The 13,803-nt window shown below is 38.1% G+C and overlaps 1 long non-coding RNA gene across 1 annotated transcript; it reads right to left on the reverse strand.

Annotated features, from left to right (window-relative positions):
• Window positions 1–430: 430 nt before the first annotated feature.
• On the reverse strand, window positions 431–13,751 carry LOC137637012 (uncharacterized). The gene is made up of 3 exons (XR_011043352.1): window positions 13,025–13,751; window positions 1,169–1,276; window positions 431–568 (listed from the first exon to the last, which is right to left on the reverse strand). It is a non-coding gene; the product is annotated as an uncharacterized lncRNA (long non-coding RNA).
• Between the last annotated feature and the right edge of the window lie 52 nt (window positions 13,752–13,803).

Genomic DNA, 13,803 nt, shown 5'->3' on the forward strand with positions numbered 1-13,803 from the left:
AAGTTACACGAACAAAATTATCAGTCGAGGCCAGCTGAAAACATGATGAAAAAAATTAGGCACTGAAAAAATAATCTTATATAAGAATTACCTAGGATTCATGCTCTAGCCTTTCTATTATTATTATTATTACTATCCAAGCTACAACCCCAATAGGGAAAAATAGCCCAGTGAGGAAAGGAAATAAGGAAATAAATAACTGAAGAGAACAAATTAACAATAAATCATTCTAGAAAAAGTAATGTCAAAAGAGATATGTCATATATAAACTATTAACAACGTCAAAAACAGATATGTCATATATAAACTATAAAAAGACTCATGTCCGCCTGGTCAACAAAAAGGCATTTGCTCCAACTTTGAACTTTTGAAGTTCTACTGATTCAACAACTGACTAAAATAAAATATACCTGTTTAAGAAAAATTTTTCCATGACGTATGTAAGACCGCTTCTTTCTGTGGGATGCAGGAGCTGGTAAATGAAGTAGATATCTTCTAGGAAGTAGTTTTTCTGATGCCTCTTCTGCCAATTTGTCCAGTGCTTCATTTCCAGACACACCCACATGACCTGGAACCCAGTAAAACTTAAAACTTCCTTGCCTGCAGAACGACAAACATACAGCCACTCTAAAAAGTTTAAAACTAAAGGCTTCATAGGATTTAAAAACTGTCAATGCCTGCAACACACTACTTGCATCACTAAAAATGGTAAAATTTCCCCTTTAACATTAATGCTACTTTTTCAAGAACAGTCAGGATACCATACAGCTCTGCTGTTAACCCTTTTACCCCCAGGCTATTTAGAAATTTCCAACCCATAACCCCCAGGGGGTTATTTTTTTCCCAAAACATTTTGCAGTAATTATTTTTAAATTGCTCTAAAATCCTTAATTTTTGTCATAGAGAGGTCAGGTTGGTCTCATTCTCGTGGAAAATACCTGAATTTTCTCAAAAAACTAACAAAAATATGAAAACAAATTTTTTATAGCATTTTTTTGCAAGGACGTACCGGTATGTCCATGGGGGTAAATGGATGGCTTTTGTGAAACGTACCAGTACGTCCTTTGGGGGTAAAAGGGTTAAGATAGAGGAGGCTAAAGGGAGTGTACATTTATAGCTCAAAATGACAAAATTGGAAGTAATTTGAATTTTTTCTGGCAATACAAACCTGGAACTCTTTGCTGTGGAGGCTCACCTCTAGGTGGGTGGAGGACAAAAACCAACTGGCTGGCATCTGCCCCGGGACGGCCTCTGTTTTGTGATACCTTGAGGGATCCTGCACCGTGATAGAGAACGAGAAAGAGAGAGAGAGAGAGAGAGAGAGAGAGAGAGAGAGAGAGAGAGAGAGAGAGAGAGAGAGAGAGAGAGAGAGAGAGAGAGAGAGAGAGAGAGTGTTAGTTAGTTTTCCATTCCAAAGGTAAGGCTATGACAGTTTTATTTTAAGACATCTTATAAATACCAAATATAAAGGGAGTTACTTTAACATCCCACTGACACATACCATATCAGGTCAACAAATGCATAATGACTGCAAACTAAGGTTAATTAATGCAACAAATGAAAGGAATTACAGGTCCTCTTGTTAAATTTTGACCTAAGGTAGGCTTAACCTGACTTACAGGCCTAAAATTTCCTGATACAAAACTCAAAAAATAGTAAAGTTTCATAGGAAATATTTTAACCATACAAACCGGAGACCTTTATTAAGAGTATGACTTAGGCACAGCTGGAAATGGCCATTAAGCATTCAATGAGGTAAACACACCAGGGTGTCAGGTCACCTGCCCACCTGATAGGTAGCACTATTTTCACTTTGACCTTTGACCTGGGACTTAACCCTTTTACCCCCGGGCTATTTGGAAATTTCCAACCCTTAACCCCCAGGGGTTATTTTTTTCCCAGCACATTTTGCAGTATATATTTTTTAAGTTCCTCTAACAGCCTTAATTTTTGTCATAGAGAGGTCAGGTTGGTCTCATTCTCTTGGAAAATGCCTGAATTTTCTCATAGAATTATAAAAAATATGAAAAAAAAAAATCTTTATGGCCTTTTTTTGCAAGGACGTACCGGTACGTCCATGGGGGTAAAGGGATGGCTTTTGTGAAACGTACCAGTACGTCCTTTGGGGGTAAAAGGGTTAAAGAGTAGAATAAATACATAAGGCTGGGAGGAACGTAGAGAGTAGAGGTCCCCTTTTTTGTTTTGTTTCATTTGTTGATGTTGGCTACCTCCCAAAATTGGGGGAAGTGCCTTGGTAGATTTATGTATGTATAAAAATCATTGAAGTTTCCACATAAGTTTATGCAATATATAATGCCAAAAGAATAAAGGGAGTTGTTATTATTATTACTAGCCAAGCTACAACCCTAGTTGGAAAAGCATGATGCTATAAGCCCAAGGGCTCCAAAAGGGAAAAATAGCCCAGTGAAGAAAGGAAACAATGAAATGAATAAACTCCAAGAGAAGTAATAACAATCAAAATAAAACATTTTAGGATATATAATGCCAAAAGAATAAAAGAAGTTATCATTATTATTATTACTAGCCAAGCTACAACCCTAATTGGAAAAGCATGATGCTATTAAGCCCAAGGGTTCCAACAGGGAAAAAATAGCCCAGTGCAGAAAGGTAAAAGGAAATAAATAAACTCCAAGAGAAGTAATAACAATTAAAATAAAACATTTTAGGATATATAATGCCAAAAGAATAAAAAAATTATTATGATTATTACTAGCCAAGCTACAACCCTAGTTGGAAAAGCATGATGCTATAAGCCCAAGGGCTCCAACAGGGAAAAACAGCCCAGTACAGAAAGGAAAAAGGAAATGAACTTCAAGAGAAGTAATATCAATCAAAATAAAACATTGTAGGATATATTATGCCAAAAGAATAAAAAAGTTATTATTATTATTACTAGCCAAGCTACAACCCTAGTTGGAAAAGCATGATGCTATAAGCCCAAGGGCTCCAACAGGGGAAAAATAGCCCAGTACAGAAAGGAAAAAGGAAATGAACTCCAAGAGAAGTAATAACAATCAAAAAGTTTCAAGATAATTAACAACGTTAAATTAGATCTACCTTATATAAACTATAACAACTTCATAAAAACAAGAGGAAGAGAAACCAGAAAGAAAGAGCGTACCCATAAAAGGAGACTTATCCTAAGGGGAGTGGAAATCCTTGCATGACCAATCTGACTGCTTTACTGACCCAGGATATATCAACGTATTTTGGTCCTGAAGAGAAGTGAAAGTCATGATTCCTGTTCAACATCCTAACTACCTGGGCATAGAGATGTTAGGCTAGGCCTCCCTTAGGGATTATCATTATTATTATTATTATTACCTGCTAAGCTACAACCCTAGTTGGAAAAGCAAGATGCTATAAGCCAGGGGGCTCTAACTGGGAAAATAGCCCAGTGAGGAAAGGAAAAAAGGAAATAAAATAATTAAGAACAGAACATTAAAATAAATATCTCCTATATAAACTATAAAAACTTTAACAAAACAAGTGGAAGTGAAATGAGATAGAATAGTATGCCCGAGTGTACCCTCAAGCAAGAGAACTCTAACCCAAGACAGTGGAAGACCCTGATACAACCCTAGTTGGAAAAGCAAGATGCTATTAGCCGAAGGGCTCAAACATGGAAAAATAAACCAGTAAGGAAAAGAAATGAGATAAATCAACTAGAAAAAAGTAATGAACAATTGAAATAAAATATACTGTATTAAAAACAGGAACAACATTAAAATAGATCTTTCTATATAAACTATAGAAAGAAACTCAAGTCAGCCTGTTCAACATAGAAACACTGCAAGTTTGAACTTTTAAAAGTTCCACCAACTCAACTACCTGATTAGGAATATTCCAAAGCTGGAATAAAACTTCTACAATACTGTGTAATAGTGGAAAGCCTTACGAGAATTTAAATTGGTTTTTCCCAAAGTGGGCAGTGGATTGACATTGTGAGCGGTGAGGCAAAAGTTGTGTCTGGGCGCGATAGTCGCAATAAGAGCCTTTAAGAAATAAGTAGTTTACTTTTTCCTTTGTTTTTGCATAATCTTATGTCAAAACATGTACGTTTACAAAATACAATTGTCATTAGAATTATAAAATGCATTGCTCTGTTACATACTTCAAAGTGTATCAAGGGGGATGGGGTCTTTAGGAGTTCATCTGGAAACCAGGGGGACACCACCCTGAAAAAGTTTGGGAACCACCGATTTCAGTCCTATAGGACTGAGTGACTGAATGTACATACATACATATACAAAGGCCCTTCCCCCAATTTTGGGGGTAGCTGACATCAAACAAATGAAACAGAAAAGGGGACCTCTACTCTCTACGTTCCTCCCAGCCTGACAAGGGACTCGATAGAGTTCGGCTGGTACTGCTAGGGTGCCACAGCCCCCCTCCCCCGTTATCCACCACAGATGAAGCTTCATAATGCTGAATCCCCTACTGCTGCTACCTTCACGGTCATCCAAGGCACCGGAGGAAGCAGCAGGGCCTACCGGAATGTAGTAGCATTATATTAATGAGAATGCATAAATTTTCTCCATACTTCCCCTCGTAAAGAGTTTCAGCCAACGATAGAGACTGCTGAGAATGGTTTAACGAATGCTTAAACTATTGATAGGGCGCGGATAAGAAGCCAGGCCCTCTCACCATTCTGAAAGCTTTACTTTTGACCTTTTGGTCCAGGACTGGGGAGGAAAGTTAGGTTATAAGACTTAGGTTTGTATAGCTATGAATAATTTCTGTTAATAGGGAGACTCACTGCTTGGTGGGTTGGTCGTCCCCCTAGAACTGAACTGGTTGGTTCTTCTTTCCTGGAAGTGTCCAACCCCCTGGTCCCATATGGGAGCAAAACAGTGATTCCAGGAAGCTCCTATTTCTCTTTCGTAGGGATGAAAAGACTGATAGAACCTGTCTTGTACACAAAGACATGTATTGGCCAAATGAAAAAACCTTTAAATGGGAGATGTCAGTTATGAATAATTTACCTGTATGATGATTAATGGGTTTGCATAGATTTCACCATCCCTCGTTTAGGAAGAAGGTGGAAGATACCTCTTTTAAAGATAAAAGAATGGAGCTCTGATATTTAACTTGATAGCAGTATGGCAGGATGTATAACCCACACCATTTATTAATCCTACTGACGATAGTCCAACAACACAAACTTACCCCTGACTTTATTGGTAACTGGATATTCAAAGCAAACTACAATCCTTACAACTACAAATGTTAATACCTGTATTAATCTACAACAATAACAACAAATGTAGCTGTTTCTAGTCCACTGCAAGACAATGGGATGGAGAAGGTCTCAACCCTGGGATCATATGCTACGGAATGGGACTTCTTTGACGCCGCCTTTCGGCTTTAGCTGTTTGGAAACAGCTATTTGGAACCAAACTGGTTTAATGACATCCTTTTTAAGGTAGTGACATTCTTTTTGAGATAGCGATATCCTTCCTGAGGCCAGCCTATTTTGGCACTTGTTTGAGATCAAATGAAATACTTTGTATCTTTTTTTCTAAATGGAATGGATTTCAATAGGATGCAACATAGAAACCTAATCATGCTATTGCAGCATTTGTAAAAGCATATAACATGGTCAAGAAGATGAAAGAATAATTTTTGGAAGGTGAAGCTGGTTAGCTTTTTTACCCAAATCCAATGTGTGGAATGCAGAGGGAATATTTAAGATGTTTTCATTGTCTTATGGCAGGACACGGTGTTGTTTTCCTGCGTTGTATGCCCTATCATCGAATAAGCACAGAACATACTTTAGAATGTTTTGGACGATAAATGTATTATCAGATTTATAGCCTAAAGAATTATACTGGGATCATGAACAAACTGCTTTTTTACCATTAGTCATGTTGAAAGGATGCTTCTTCCATTTAGGCCATAATGTACATATGTATTTGAAATATCTTGAGCTCTATATCATTATTATTACTTGCTAAGCTACGACCCTAGTTGGAAAAGCAGAATAATGTAAGCCCAGGGGCTCCAACAGGGAAAATAGCCCAGTGAGGAAAGGAAACAAGGAAAAAATAAATATAATGGAAGGGAAATTAGATAGTGTGCCCAAGTGTACCTTCAAGCAAGAGAACTCTAACCCAAGACAGTGTAAGACCATGGTACAGAGGCTATGGCACTACCCAAGACTAGAGAACAATGGTTTAATATTGGAGTGTCCTCCTCCTAGAATAACTGCTTATCATAGCTAGTCTCTCTTCTACCCTTACCAAGAGGAAAATAGCCACTGAACAATTAAAGTGCAGTAGTTAAGCCCTTGGGCAAAGAAGAAGTGTTTGGTAATCCCAGTGTTGTCAGGTGTACGAGGAGAGAGGAGAATCTGTAAAGTATAGGCCAGACTATTCGGTATGCGTGGGCGAAAGGAAAATGAACCGTAACCAGTGAGAAGGACCAAATGTAGTACTGTCTGGCCAGTCTAAGGACCCCATAACTCGCTAGCGGTAGTATCTCAATGGGTGGCTGGTGCCCTGGCCAACCTACTACCTAGAAGGAATTCAATAATGATCCCATCTTAAACTTGAAATAAAAATTATAGTAGCATTAACCTATGTACCAGAGTCAAGGTGTTCCGAAGACCCAATGAATCTCTCAAAGCCATTTGATGCACAAACTTACTAACAACTGCATCCCTTCTCTTAGGGATGCAGTTACCCCAGAGGGAAGCACATTGGTGAATCAGGAACTCTAGTGCTTTAGCCTGATTGCACGAGTTTTTTGTGCTGTTTTTTGTACAAGTGATCCAAGCATGAGAATGCCTAGAAGGTGTAATATGGAAGCCGTTCTAAAGTTTACATCTCTGGCGCTGAGAAAACCACCAATTACAGAGTTTCTCACTCTTGGAACAAGGGGTCAAGGACGCCATACCAGGACCCAGAGGCAGCGGATTAAGATATGTCCCTTCTGTGACGTATGAATGAATGAATAAATGATTTAAAGTTTTCAGGCATCCTGATATCTAAGGTCATTGACGCCGGTAACATTTAATTTATGTATACAAAAATGAAAAATGAAACAAAATAAAAAATTAAAGAGTATTCAATTAAAATCATAAAAAATTGAATGTCATAAAAGTTAAATATTTTTCAGAAGACCTGCTTCTGAAATAAATCTAAAAATGCCACTTGCATGGTAGGACACATCATTTCCAAGAATCTTGGCAAGGATGAACCTGCCACCCTCACCTCGAGCCTCAAACAAATATCTATTCCTTAAGTTGTTATAATTGAGGCATTCGGTCAACAAATGCCTTACTGTTAGAGGTACCAAACAGTTGTCATAATACGGTTGGTGTTGGCCCTTCAGCAGAAACTCATGTGTCAACCGAGTGTGACCAATACAGAGACGACAAAGAGAAGTCTCCCATTTTCGGGGCATCATATTATACCTCCAAGGAGATATGTCATTTGTTACTTCCCTCATTTTATTGCCATCTTGACTATCCCATTGCTGTTGCCATTTATTGCAAACCAATTTCTTGATGTCAGGTAAGAAATCATTACAGGGAATGGGATACCTTCTTGGCAGCAACTCGGATGCAGCCTTCTTAGCCAGTGAATCTGCCTTCTCATTCCCAGACACACCTACATGTGCTGGAACCCAACAAAATTGAACTGTTATACCTCTCCGTCCAATAAGGAAAAGCCATTCTAAAATCTTTAAAACTAGAGGGTTATTAGAATTAAAAACTTCCATAGCTTGAAGGACACTCCTTGCATCACTAAAAATTGTAAAATTACCCTCCTTCTCCAACGCTATTTTCTCAATAGCGGTTAATATGCCATACAGTTCGGCAGTAAATATGGAAGCGGTCAGAGGAAGTGCACCTCTACAATTAAAACCATTACTATGTACTCCAAATCCAACGCCAGCATCAGATTTGGAGCCATCAGTATAGATAAAAGTTGATCCTCTATGTTCTTTAACATGTTCATTAAAAAGAGACCTAGCTTCTAGGTCTGACATATTCTTCTTATCTCCAATAAAATATTTACAAAAAGATATCTCTGGTAACTTCCATGGAGGCGTTGATGATACCTTGAATGGAAGTACCTTATTTCTAATTATATCCAGACTATTTAATAATCGTTTCACCCGAAAGCCATAAGGTTGAGGAGATTTTGGGTGCAACTCAAAGTATGATGCGTGTCTTACAAGGCTTGCAGTCTGAAAGGCTAGAGAGCTAGGGAGTCTTTGCAATCTAAACCAATACCGAAGAATGGAAGACATTCGGTAAAGGTCTAGAGGTAACTCTCCAGCATCAACAAGGAGACTTGGGATAGGCAAGGTTTTAAAAGCTCCAGTAGATAATCTAATACCTGCATGATGTATCGAGTCTAATATTTTTAACCGGCTTGGGGTGGCTGAGGAATATACCTCACAACCATAAATAATTTTGGAAAAAATCAAGGCCTTGTATAATTTCAAAATAGTATTGCGGTCTGCCCCCCATGATGTATGGGCCAATACTTTTAAGATATTCAGAGCTTCAACACATTTAGCTTTTAGCGCTTTTAGGTGAGAAACCCATGTAAGTCTACAGTCAAATATCAAACCTAAAAATTTGGTTTCCGATACACATGGTATCTGTTGACCTTTAATGTATATATCCGGGTCTGGATGTACTCCCCGGATACGACAAAAATGGACAATGGTAGTTTTACTTGTCGAGAACTTAAATCCATTCATGTCAGCCCACTGGATAATTTTATCAATAGAGAGTTGGATTTTTCTCTCAACCATTGCCATTCTAGTGCCAGCAAATGATATTGAGAGATCATCCACAAATAATGTTGAGAGAACATCCTGGGGAATGGCTGAGGATATCCCATTAATTGCTAGTGCAAAAAGGGTTACACTCAGCACACTACCCTGAGGAACTCCTCCTTCCTGGCACTTACTCTCTGATAGAGTTTCCCCCACTCTCACTTGAAAAACTCTATGTGAAAGAAATGCCTGAATAAATAGTGGCAGCTCTCCTCTCAATCCCAATTCATGAATGGTTTTAAGAATACTATATCTCCATGTGGTATCATATGCCTTTTCAAGGTCAAAAAATACTGTAACATGGTGCTGTTTGGAAACAAAGGCTTCACAAATAGAAGACTCAAGTCGTATCAACACATCAGTCGTTGAGTGCATTTTTCGGAATCCACATTGAATCGGTGATAAAATACCTTTTTTTTCAAGGTACCATATCAGCCTTACATTGACCATCTTCTCAATGATTTTACATAAACAAGATGTCAATGCAATAGGACGATAGTTTGCTGCTAAAAACTTGTCCTTACCGGGTTTTAAAAAGGCTAAAATAATGGCAAGTTCCCAAGCACTTGGATAACTATGATCATGCCATATTTCATTAATAATGCTTAAAATAAATAGCTTTGTATTAAAATGTACATGTTTAATCATTGCATATGGAATTCCATCAGGTCCAGGGGCTGTATCGTTACAATTATTAAGAGCGGAATCAAATTCTCTTTCAGTAAAAGGAGAATTATATGACTCTTCCCTTCCTGTTGCAAAATTTAAAATTTTCTTTTCTTCAATGCTCCTGTACTGGTGACCAGGAGCTGCTACACTCTTGCAGGTGACCAGGAGCTGCTACACACTTGCACAATACATTTGAAAAATGGCCAGCCAGGGCATTGCTAACTTCATTTCCTTCAGTCACAAACTGACCATTCACTTTCTACACTGGTGGTGGGTTCGGGGTGAATTTGCCTGCAATTTTTTTTATTTTCCTCCATACAGAAGATGGTATTGTTCTACTATTAATGGAGGAAACAAAAGCCACCCAAGATTGGCGTCTAGCTTCTTTCATGGCACGACGGAACTGTGCTCTACATTTCTTGTACATAATTAAATTCTCATCAGTTCTGCGCAATCGTGTTAAGAGATCTTCTTGTGGCTCTGTGGGGGGCAGTTAGTTCTGAAGACTACCACGGGACCACGGGACTGGTCGTTGTTTGAATAACCCTGTTGTTTTAGGAATTGAATTGACTCCTGCTGTATGGAGAGTTCCATTCAGTAAGTCTATGGCATCATCGATATTTTCAACCTGTCCTGCATCCCCCTCAATTTCGCTGCGCTCACCCACAATGTTTGGTACTGAATAAATTTGCTCTGGGAGGAAAATTTCAAACAGTATGGAGAGAAAAACATACAATACTTCATTCAAATACACGCTATAAGAGAAAAAAATCTGGGTAAATATATGACACTTTAATTTCTAGCTACATACCAAATCATATACTTTTTCCACTCGCTTCCTTTTTTTTTTTTTCTTTTGCACTTCCAACCGTGATTGGGGCACACCACTCTACTATAAGCTTTATGGGGGACCCCAGTGGGGAAACCAGGGTTTTCGGGTGTGAGAAATGTCCAAACTGAGTGATTTGCAGTAATGATAGTCATAAATGCATAATAAACACAATGTAGTTGGAGATATACGGATTATGTAAGTGGCTGGAAATTAGAACATTCATCTGATTCACTTTCCATCCTTCTAATGGTTTGGGCTCCACCGTGGCTAGCTATGCTCGCAAAATTAACATAGCATCACTATTGCCAAGTTCTGGCAGACGTACCGTGTATGTATATGCAAGCATCGTGGGTCATTATTTCAGGAATATATTTTACTTTCACATGAGCAAGTATGGCTATATGCTAAACAGAGCATTTTCAACAACCAATTACTGTACTGAAATAGATGAAATTGCACTACTGGAAACTTCCAAAATGATTGTACTTTCCTTTTAGATGTCTTTATGTGATTACATAGTCATGGTGGAACTGAAGAGGATGGAAAAAAGGGATTTTAACGTAGGAAAAATCTATTTTTGGGTGAGATAGCCATGTCCTCCTGATGGGAGTTCCCTCCGGCAGCTTCCTACTGTATATTATTTCGCGATTGATATTATATGAGAATTACCGTCAGGTATCACAGGGTTCTAACCCCCAGAACGACTATCCGAAGATATCGGGTGGAAAAAATGGCTGTTGTAGAATAACATATGGGAACATGTGCATTAATATTTGGAAGGTCTTAATTGGTTAAAAAAGCCTGGTAATGATTAAGTCATACAACAAAAAGAACGGCTGGCAAATGCAAACAATGCATGTGCAACTCAAAGTATGATGCGTGTCTTATAAGGCTTGCAGTCTGAAAGGATAAAGAGTTAGGGAGTCTCTGCAATCTAAACCAATACCGAATAATAGAAGACATTCGGTAAAGGTCTAGAGGTAACTCTCCAGCATCAACAAGGAGACTTGGGATAGGCGAGGTTTTAAAAGCTCCAGTAGACAATCTAATACCTGCATGATGTATCGAGTCTAATATTTTTAACCGGCCTGGGGTGGCTGAAGAATATACCTCACAACCATAACTAATTTTGGAAAAAATCAAGGCCTTGTATAATTTTAAAATAGTATTGCGGTCTGCCCCCCATGATGTATGGGACAATACTTTTAAAGATATTCAGAGCTTCAACACATTTAGCTTTTAGTGCTTTTAGGTGAGAAACCCATGTAAGTCTACAGTCAAATATCAAACCTAAAAATTTGGTTTCCAATACACATGGTATCCGTTGACCTTTAATGTATATATCCGGGTCTGGATGTACTCCCCAGATACGACAAAAATGGATAATGGTAGTTTTACTTGTCGAGAACTTAAATCCATTCATATCGGCTCAATGGATAACTTTATCAATAGAGAGTTGGATTTTTCTCTCAAACATTGCCATTCTAGCTCCAGCAAATGATATGGAGATCACCCATAAATAGTGTTGAGAGAACGTCCCAGGGAATACCAGAGGATATCCCATTAATTGCTAGTGCAAAAAGGGTTACACTCAGCACACTACCCTGAGGAACTCCTCCTTCCTGGCACTTACTCTCTGATAGAGTTTCCCCCACTCTCACTTGAAAAACTCTACGTGAAAGAAATGCCTGAATAAATAGTGGCAGCTCTCCTCTCAATCCCAATTCATGAATGGTTTTAAGTATACCATATCTCCATGTGGTATCATATGCCTTTTCAAGGTAAAAAAAGACTGTCACATGGTGCTGTTTGGAAGCAAAGGCTTCACAAATGGAGGACTCAAGTTGTATCAACACATCAGTCGTTGAGTGCATTTTTCTGAATCCACATTGAATCGGTGATAAAATACCCTTCTTTTCAAGGTACCACATCGACCTTCCATTGACCATCTTCTCCATGATTTTACATAAACAAGATGTCAATGCAATAGGACGATAGTTTGCTGCTTAAAACTTGTCATTACCGGGTTTTAAAAAGGCTAAAATAATGGCTAGTTCCCAAACACTTAATAATGCTTAAAATAAATAACTTTGTATTAAAATGTACATGTTTAATCATTGCATATGGAATTCCATCGGGTCCCGGGGCTGTATTGTTACAATTAGTAAGCGCGGAATCATATTCTCTTTCAGTAAAAGGAGAATTATATGACTCTTCCCAAAGGTATGACTAATGAAAGGTTTAATAGAACTTTTCCCCATGACGACTCTTCTACAACCTTCTGTTATCTGACCTTATATGACATATCACCAGATGTACCAAGCCCTATCATGGCTAGCTGAAGTTAAAGCAATTAAATTCTGTACCTTCATCTTCCCACAGTGGCACAAGCATTTCAAACTAGACTGTCATTCATGCAAGAAGACTCAAGAAATTTTATTGATGGATTTTGGAAAATACTCGGTCCTCATAGCCACTCTTAGGATTGGCCTAGTGATAGTCAAATCTCTTCCGTCTTATAGGAATTGCACATGAATCTTGGGTTAGATTCATGGAAATAATATAAATAACATTGCATAGTATGATGATAATTTATAAGAAAAATAATGGTTGGAACGTTATCCTAATTTAAAAAGTTTGGAAACAAAAATAAATGGAACACTGCCTTTACTTATATTAAGAATAAAACGTATTTACACTACTTACCAGGAGATATTGAAATTCTGATGAACTGCAAGTCCATATAGTCAATTTGGCTCTCCTCAAATCTAGCCAAAGTTCTGTGAATAACAAGGAATATATAAATCTATGCTCATGTATAAAGTAAAGTCCAAAATCAAATAAGGTAAAAAAAAATAATACAAAACGAGTCCAGTAAATAGACACTACACAGGTTAGAGAATATTACAAAACACTTTACGCGTTTATAATGATTACGAAAACAATTAGGAAAACTCGCACATTTTCAAGTAATTTGCTTTATTCTTTACAAACCCGAGTATTATAATAGGAGTGTATTATAGTAGGACACATCATTTCCAAAAATCTTGGCAATGATGAACCTGCCACCCTCAAACAAATATCTATTCCTTAAGTTGTTATAATTGGGGCATTCGGTCAACAAATGCCTCACTGTTAGAGGTACTAAACAGTCGTCACAATACGGTTGGTGTTGGCCCTTCAGCAGAAACTTGTGTGTCAACCGAGTGTGACCAATACCGAGACGACAAAGACGTCTCCCATTTTCGGGGCATCATAATATACCTGCAAGGAGATATGACATTTGTTACACCTCTCATTTTATTGCCATCTAAGCTATCCCATTGCTGTTGCCATTTATTGCAAACCAATTTCTTGATGTCAGGTAAGAAATCATTACAGGGAATGGGATACCTTCTTGGCAGCAACTCGGATGCAGCATTCTTAGCCAGTGAATCTGCCTTCTCATTCCCAGACACACCTACATGTGCTGGAGCCCAACAAAA

This window comes from Palaemon carinicauda, unplaced genomic scaffold, assembly GCF_036898095.1.
Source record: "Palaemon carinicauda isolate YSFRI2023 unplaced genomic scaffold, ASM3689809v2 scaffold491, whole genome shotgun sequence".
Taxonomy (NCBI): domain Eukaryota; kingdom Metazoa; phylum Arthropoda; class Malacostraca; order Decapoda; family Palaemonidae; genus Palaemon; species Palaemon carinicauda.